This window comes from Myotis davidii, unplaced genomic scaffold, assembly GCF_000327345.1.
Source record: "Myotis davidii unplaced genomic scaffold, ASM32734v1 scaffold1298, whole genome shotgun sequence".
NCBI lineage: Eukaryota > Metazoa > Chordata > Mammalia > Chiroptera > Vespertilionidae > Myotis > Myotis davidii.
The window spans coordinates 181,173-188,570 of NW_006288972.1; the positions used below are offsets into that span (position 1 = coordinate 181,173).

The window sequence follows — 7,398 nt, forward strand, 5'->3', positions numbered from 1 at the left end:
CTTTATTGACTTTTTGTTTGGTTGATCTGTCTAGAGGTGTCAATGGAGTACAAAGGTCCCCAAATATGATTGTGTTTTGATCTGTTTCTCTCTTTAATTCTGTGAGTAGCTGTTTTATATATTTCAGTGCTCCTTGGTTGGTTGCATTTATATTAAGAAATATTATGTTTTCTTTGTGTGTGTCCTTTATATCATTATAAAGTGTCCATCTTTGTCTCTTGTTATCTTGATATCTATTTTGTTAAATATAAGTATGGATACATCTGCATTTCTGTGGATATTGTTTGCTTGGAGAATCGTTTTCCACCCTTATACTTTGAATCTACCTTTGTTTTTGCAGCCTAGATGTGTCTCTTGTAAGTAGCATATAGTTGAGTTTTTGTTTTTTGATACGCTCTACTACTCTGTGCCTCTTTATTGGTGAATTCAGGCCATTTAAATTTAGGGTAATTAGTGATGTATGAGGATTTCCTATTGCCATTTTATTTTTTGTTTTCTGGTAGCTCTGTGCCTCTATTGGTTCTTTTCCTTTGTGTTTCTACTGTTTTTGTTTGGTGGTATTCCATACTTTTTTTTCTCTGTTTCTTCTTTTTTTAAGTATGTGTCCTGGTTTGGGGATTCTTTTTGTGTGGTTACTATTAAGTTTATAAAAAATAAACTTGCAGGCACGGCGCTGATGCTCTACACGCCGGCCTCGGGAGCCCCCAGCAGCGGTGGTGCGGTGGAAGCGTGGGTATGGCCTGTTGCGGGCGCCGACCCGAGCACGGTGGACCCTCCGAGCTGTTTTACGACCAGAATGAAGCCCGGAAATACATGCGCAACTCTAGGATGATTGATGTGCAGACCAAGATGACTGGGTGAGCATTGGAGCTCCTTGATCTACCCGATGAGAAGCCCTGTTTCCTGTTGGATATTGGCTGCGGTACTGGGCTGAGTGGAGATTATCTCTCTGATGAGGGGCACTATTGGGTGGGCATCGACATCAGCCTTGCCGTGCTGGATGCAGCTTTGGACCCAGAAGTACAAGGAGACCTACTTCTGGGGGACATGGGCCAGGGCATTCCCTTCAAACCGGGCTCCTTTGATGGTTGTATCAGCATTTCTGCTGTGCAGTGGCTCTGTAATGCTAACAAGAAGTCAGACATTCCCGCCAAGCGCCTGTACTGCTTTTTTTTCTTCTCGTTATTTTGTGCTGGTCTGTGGAGCCCGAACTGTTCTGCAGCTATACCCTGAGAACTCGGAGCAGTTGGAGCTAATTACGACCCAGGCCATCAGGGCTGGTTTCACTGGTGGTGTGGTGGTGGACTACCCCAACAGCGCCTCTGTTTGTTTTCTGGGCCATCAACCTTTCTGCCAAAGGGCCTAAATGAAATTAAGGAAGAAGAGGAGGCAAAGGAATCCACATTCACGAACAAGAGGGTTCCATACAGGATTGCACGGAGCGGGATGGTGAGGAAGATGAAGTCCCGGGAGTGGGTGCTGGAGAAGAAAGAGCGCCGTAGACGCCAGGGCAAGGAAGTCAGACCTGACACTCAGTACACCAGCCGCAAGCGCAAGCCCTACTTCTAAGCTGTTAGCTGCACTGAATGGTGGGACAGCTCGGGGTCCACACAGTGGTGAGCTGTGCCATCCAGCTCAGGCACTGCCTCTGGAAAGCTTTATATATTGAAGTATCTAGATCTGAACTTCTTACTCCTTTGTCAGTTCAAGATTTTACCCTCTCCCCTTTTATGTTTTTGTTGTTACAAATTATCCCTGTTTATACTGTGATCTTACTTAGTGCTATGACCTTTATGTTCTTTGTTTCAGATAGAATAACTCCCTTGAGTATTTCCTGCAATGGAGGTTTTCTGGCGATGAAATCCATCAGCTTCTGTGTATTTGGGAACATCTTTATTTCTCCTTCATATTTAAAGGATAATTTTGCTGGATATATTATTCATGACTGACAATTTCTCGCTTTCACACATTTGAATATTTGGTTTCACTTTCTTTTGGCTTGTAGCATTTCTGCTGAGAAGTTGGATGAAATTCTGATGTGTTTTCCTTTGTAGGTCACCTCGTTCTGCCCCTGGCTGCTTTGTGACTTTTTTCTTTGTCATTTATTTTTGACAGCTTTAATACCAAGTACCTTGAAAAAGGTCTCTTAGGATTGAAGTAACTAGGTGTTCTGTTTGCTTCTTGTTTTTGAAGATCTAGTTCTTTCTACAGGTTTGGGAAGTTCTCATCCACTATTTGTTTGAATAGACTCTTCATTCCATGCTTCCTCTCCTCCTCCTTTGGAATGCCTATAATTCTAATATTGCTTTTTCTGAAGGACTCAGATAGTTCTTGTAGAGCTCTTTCATTTTTCTTTATGCTCAGGCCTCTCTCTTCTTCCCTCTGCATCACTTCTATATTCCTATCTTTGATACCTAATTATTTCCTTCCTCTGGTTGGCTCTGTTTTCTATGCTCAGTAGTTCACTATTAATCTCCTTAATTGCATGCTTCATTTCTAGGATTTCTGATTGGTTCTCTTTTATAGTCTTAATCTGTTTGGTAAAGTATTCATGTTGTTCATTGATTTATGTTCTGAGTGCATTGAATTACCTGTCTGTATTTTCTTACATCTCATTGAGGATTTTCAGAACTGCAATCTTGAAATCTCTGTCATTTATATAACAATTTCCATGTGTTCCAGCTTGCTTTCTGGAGATTTCTCATTTTCTTTCTGTTCATCCTCATTACTGTGGTTATTCATGGTATTTGCTGTCCTCCTTTGCCTACACATTTATTTAAGAAGAGGTTTTCCCGCTATTTCCCCATGAATGGTGCTTAATCACAAGATTTTTTATCTCTGTGATCTTCCAGTCTTGAACCTCTGCAGCTTCTGTAAGATAGTACAGCCACACTGCTTGAGAGTGGGGTTTGTTTTGCCCTCACTGTAATGACAATGCCTGACGTCTGTGGGGTTTCACCCCAAGCACCCCTCCTGGGGATCACTTACAGAGAGAAACAGTAGTTCTACTGCAATAGCTCTTGGTTTACAGGTAATATGCTCCTGGATCCAACCCAAGGTCAATAGGAGGCAAGTTTTGGGAGGCCAAGCAGCAGGGATCTGTGGTTCTGTTTCTTTGTCTGAAAAAACACTGCTGGCCTGACAGTGGAGAGCTGCATGGCAGAACCCTGTGCTCTGTCAGGTGTCTGCTTACTCAGACACTGTCCACTCTCTCACCACTTGCCCTGCTGGGGTCCCTTCCCCAGCTCTCTGTTCCTCCCGGCTGAAGGAAGTGCCTTCTACCACCAGCTTTCTCCCCTCTACCAGCTGGCCAAACCTCAAGCTCCTGGTTACTGTCTTATGGAAGCTGCAGGGGCTGTACTATTTTACAGAAGCCACAGGGGCTGCTTTCGCAGGCCCTCTGCACGTTCCTTCATTCTTGTCTCCCCATTTTCCAGGTTGCCTACCTTTGGATGTTTCAGTGCATGGGTCTCTCAGGCATGCATCTATGTTGAACAGGGATTTTTTTGTTGAATTACAGTTGGTTAACTTGTTGAAATTTCAGGGGGAGAAGACAAGCGGCTCTCTCATGCCACCATTCCCCTGACATCCAATTAAAGATGATGAATTTCAACACAACCATATCAATAATCATAATAGATGTAAATTGTCTAAATGGTCCAATTATAAGACAGTCAGACTGGATAAAAAAGCAAGACCCAACTGTATGCTGTCTAAATGTAATCCAACTTTAAATATAGGGATGCAGGCAGGTTAAAGGAGAAGAATTAAAAAAGATATACCACGGAAAGGCTACACCATGCACAGATTAGGCACATGAAACCTGCAGTGGCAGTATTAACATCAGACAAGTAGGCTTCAGAGCTGCCACATTTTTACACCTGGGATAAAGAAGAACCTTTTGTTGTAACGTACCTCGCGAATCACAGAAGGACGCCTCAAGAAGTCGAATTAAAGAGTCACATTTATTGCAATCCGGGACTATGAGGGGTCATTCCCAAATCTCATAGCAATAAGATGGTGGCAAACCCAGACTTATATAGGCAAAAATCACAAAGGTATTGATTACATCCCAGGGTTTGGAAGGAGGTACCTGGCTCGGAAAAAAAGCAGATTACAGAAACAGAATTAAGCATGTTAATTACAGTTTCGGGTCTCGGGGTCACTGAATTGACAGAAATACATTATCTAGAGCCTCGGGTAACCTGGGTTAAACTTAGGCATGTTATCTAAATTACAGTTTTGGGTCTCTGGATCACTGAGTTGATAGAAACACATTATCTAGAGCCCTCGGGTCTCCCTACCACTGAGTTGTCGCAAATAGGTACCATACTTCACTTTCATAACGATAAATAGGTAAATTCATCAATAAGACAATAATACTGAATGTGCATGTACTTCATAAGTAACTGAATTTCACAAACCACAACAAAACTTGGTCCTGGCTGGTATTTCTCAGTGGTTAGAGTATTGGCCTGAGCACTGAAGGGTTTTGGGTTCAATTCCCAGTCAAGGGCACATACCTGGGTTGCAGATTCAATCCCTGCCCTGGTTGGAGCATGTGCAGGAGGCAACCTATTGATGTATCTCTCTCAGATTAATGTTTTTCTCTTTCTCTCTCTTTTCCTTCTTCCCTCTCTCCCTCCCTTCCATACTTTCTAAAAATCAATGGAAAAATATCCTAGGGTGAGGATTAACAAAAAATACCTCCCCCAAAACAAGAGAACTTCAAATTCAAGAAGGAAACGCTGACACAACAGGTGGAGAAATAGACAAATGAACATTTACAGTTGGATATTTCAATGCTCTTTTCTCAATACTGGATATTATTTTCTTTTTTTCTAAATTGAGCACAGACAAGAGGAGAGAAACTGGGTTTCCTAATTGAGTATATTTCTCAGCCCTCCTCTGACTTGTGGTTTCACTTCCACATTACCCATAGTCTTATCTGAAGAGGTTTCTGAGGGACAGAAGGAACTCTAAGACTTAGATTTTGGTTCCTGACCTTGGGCAATGTGTGGCTTGGTGTTTGCCATCTACATTTTCTAGGCCTCTGTTTTATCCTTTGTCAGAAATAGCAGTTTCTCTCCTGTTTAAAAGAAACTAGAGTCTCTGAAACCACTGTGAGTGGACTGAGGAGGACGCTGTTCATAGCCTTGCAGGGAGAAGACCAGTGGTGTTGTCAGTGTTGTGTGAAGCTGATTCTCAGCTCAGCTGCCATGACATCAGCCCCAGACCAGGATGCTACTCTCAGAATTTACATTAGGAAAGAGGCTAAATTACATCAGGTGTAGCTGATCATGCTCACAGAGCTAGCATGCCATAACTATGATGATCAAGGGCTGGCCGAGGGTAAGCAGAGATTGAATTTGCTCATTCTTGAGCAAGGCCATCTGTTCTCTTTGTGCAGTGGTTCTCAACCTTGGCTGCACATTAGAATCACCTGGGAATCTTTTTAAAATCCTGATTTCTGGGCTTCATCCTCCGGAAATTCTGTTTCTTTGTTACTAATGTTGTGGCCCCACCCCATAACAAAGAAACAGAATTTCCGGAGAATGAGGCCCAGAAATAAGGATTTTAAAAAGATTCCTGGGTGATTCTAATGTACAGCCAAGGTTGAGAACCACTGTCTTAGTGGAAAAGGAATGAGTGAGTGTTGGGACCAGGGGATGAATGTGGGGTGGGAGACATTATCCACTCTATTCACCAACAAAGGAGATTTGCTTCAGTAATGGTTAGCAAAAAAGGGAGGAAATGGCCATTTACCACTTACATTTCCATCCATCAGTGACAGTGTGGTATGTGCCTTTCAAGCCCAGAAAATTCCATATTCACATGTAGAATTTGGGCCATCAACAAGGTCTTTCCCCAGATTCTGATGACCATTTAGGAAGTCATGATGCTGCTGATAGGGCCGTGCAGAAGATCTTGCTGTTTCCTTCCATTATGGAGTTCCAGCTCAATTCCACTGGGAGCTCTGCTGAGCGTGGCCTGGGAAGGGCAAGGCTTTGCCTCAAAAGCTAAGGTGGGTCCTGACAGTGTGGCAGCTGGAGGCTGTCAGCTAACTGCAGAATAAACCAAATTGTCTTTTCTACTTTTGCTTTTTTATGTTGTACATTAGATTCCTAGAAGGATACTAACTACTCAAAATGACTCAAGCCAAAATGAAATCTGAGTAAAAGAGGTTAAATTAAAATAAAAACCTACAATCGAAGAAAAGCACAGTACCAGATGGTTTCACTGGCGAATTCATTAAACATTTAAAGAATTTACAGCAATACATTGCAGACACTTTCAAAAACCAGGCGAGGAAGAAGTACTTCTCTATTCATTTCATGAGGTCAGGATCCTTCAAAGATATTACAAGAAACAACAAAACACTACGGACCAATATCCTTTATGAATACACTGGTAGACATAAAAATCCTCACCAAAATAGTAGCAAATTGAATGTGGCAATTTATAAATACAAGTACATATGTGAGAAGTATGTACCATATATAACTATAGGTATCTGGGATTTATAATATAGTTTACTTATTGAATTGCATCCCAGTATCTGATATATCCAAGGCACTCAACATACGATTTGTCAGTCGTATGTCAGTTGAGTGTCCCTCACTCCTTGATGACTTGGTGAAATTGGTCCAAACTACCATTACACAGCATGGAAGACTTCACAGTCCTCCCCTCTGTTCCTAAGAGTTCCCCTTCCTTTACCTCAGCCTCTCCTGTTTCCTCATTCCTGTGACAGTGCACTGTTTCTGCTTCAGCCTGTGACTCTGAATGCTCCAAATGCACCATTTTTACTGTTTCTTAAAAAAACACTGGTATTTATGCAGAACTATTCATACTCACCCATTTCTTTCATTTTTAGTTTTAGAACCCTTACTGGAGATGCTGCAGAGAACAAGAATCAGCACCCAGCCTTCCTCTCTCATTTTGATGACTCTCTTCTCTTTGCTCAAAATGTCCTTCCAATATGGGTTCCTCGCTGGGCTCTTCACTAACAACTGTTTTTTCTCCTCTAATGTTTAAGGTGCTTTTATTTGTGTATATGAGATTCTGTTCTTTAGTGGATAAAAATGACATGTCTTTTTTAGACCGTCCAGCTTTGGTTTAAAAAGACAACGAATCAGAACACCTTACTCTCCCTCCTCCCCACTATATACTGAAAGGCAGGAAAAGTCAATTTAACAAATATTTAAAAATTTCCCAGATATTAGGAATATTGGGTAAATTATAGACAAACATCAAGTGTGAACCAAAAAAGGTTCAGGTTACTCCCATCGGGTTTAAAAAGAAGACCTATGTGTGGTTATTTCTGGTATCCATTTGTTTTCTGACTTTTAAAAGACTCCATTCAATCAGGAAAAGGGCTGTCCCCTTGGAATTTTC

The 7,398-nt window shown here is 41.8% G+C and overlaps 1 pseudogene; it reads left to right on the forward strand.

Moving 5' to 3' along the window:
- Positions 1-674: 674 nt before the first annotated feature.
- Positions 675-1,671, forward strand: LOC102775040 (annotated as a pseudogene).
- Positions 1,672-7,398: the final 5,727 nt, after the last annotated feature.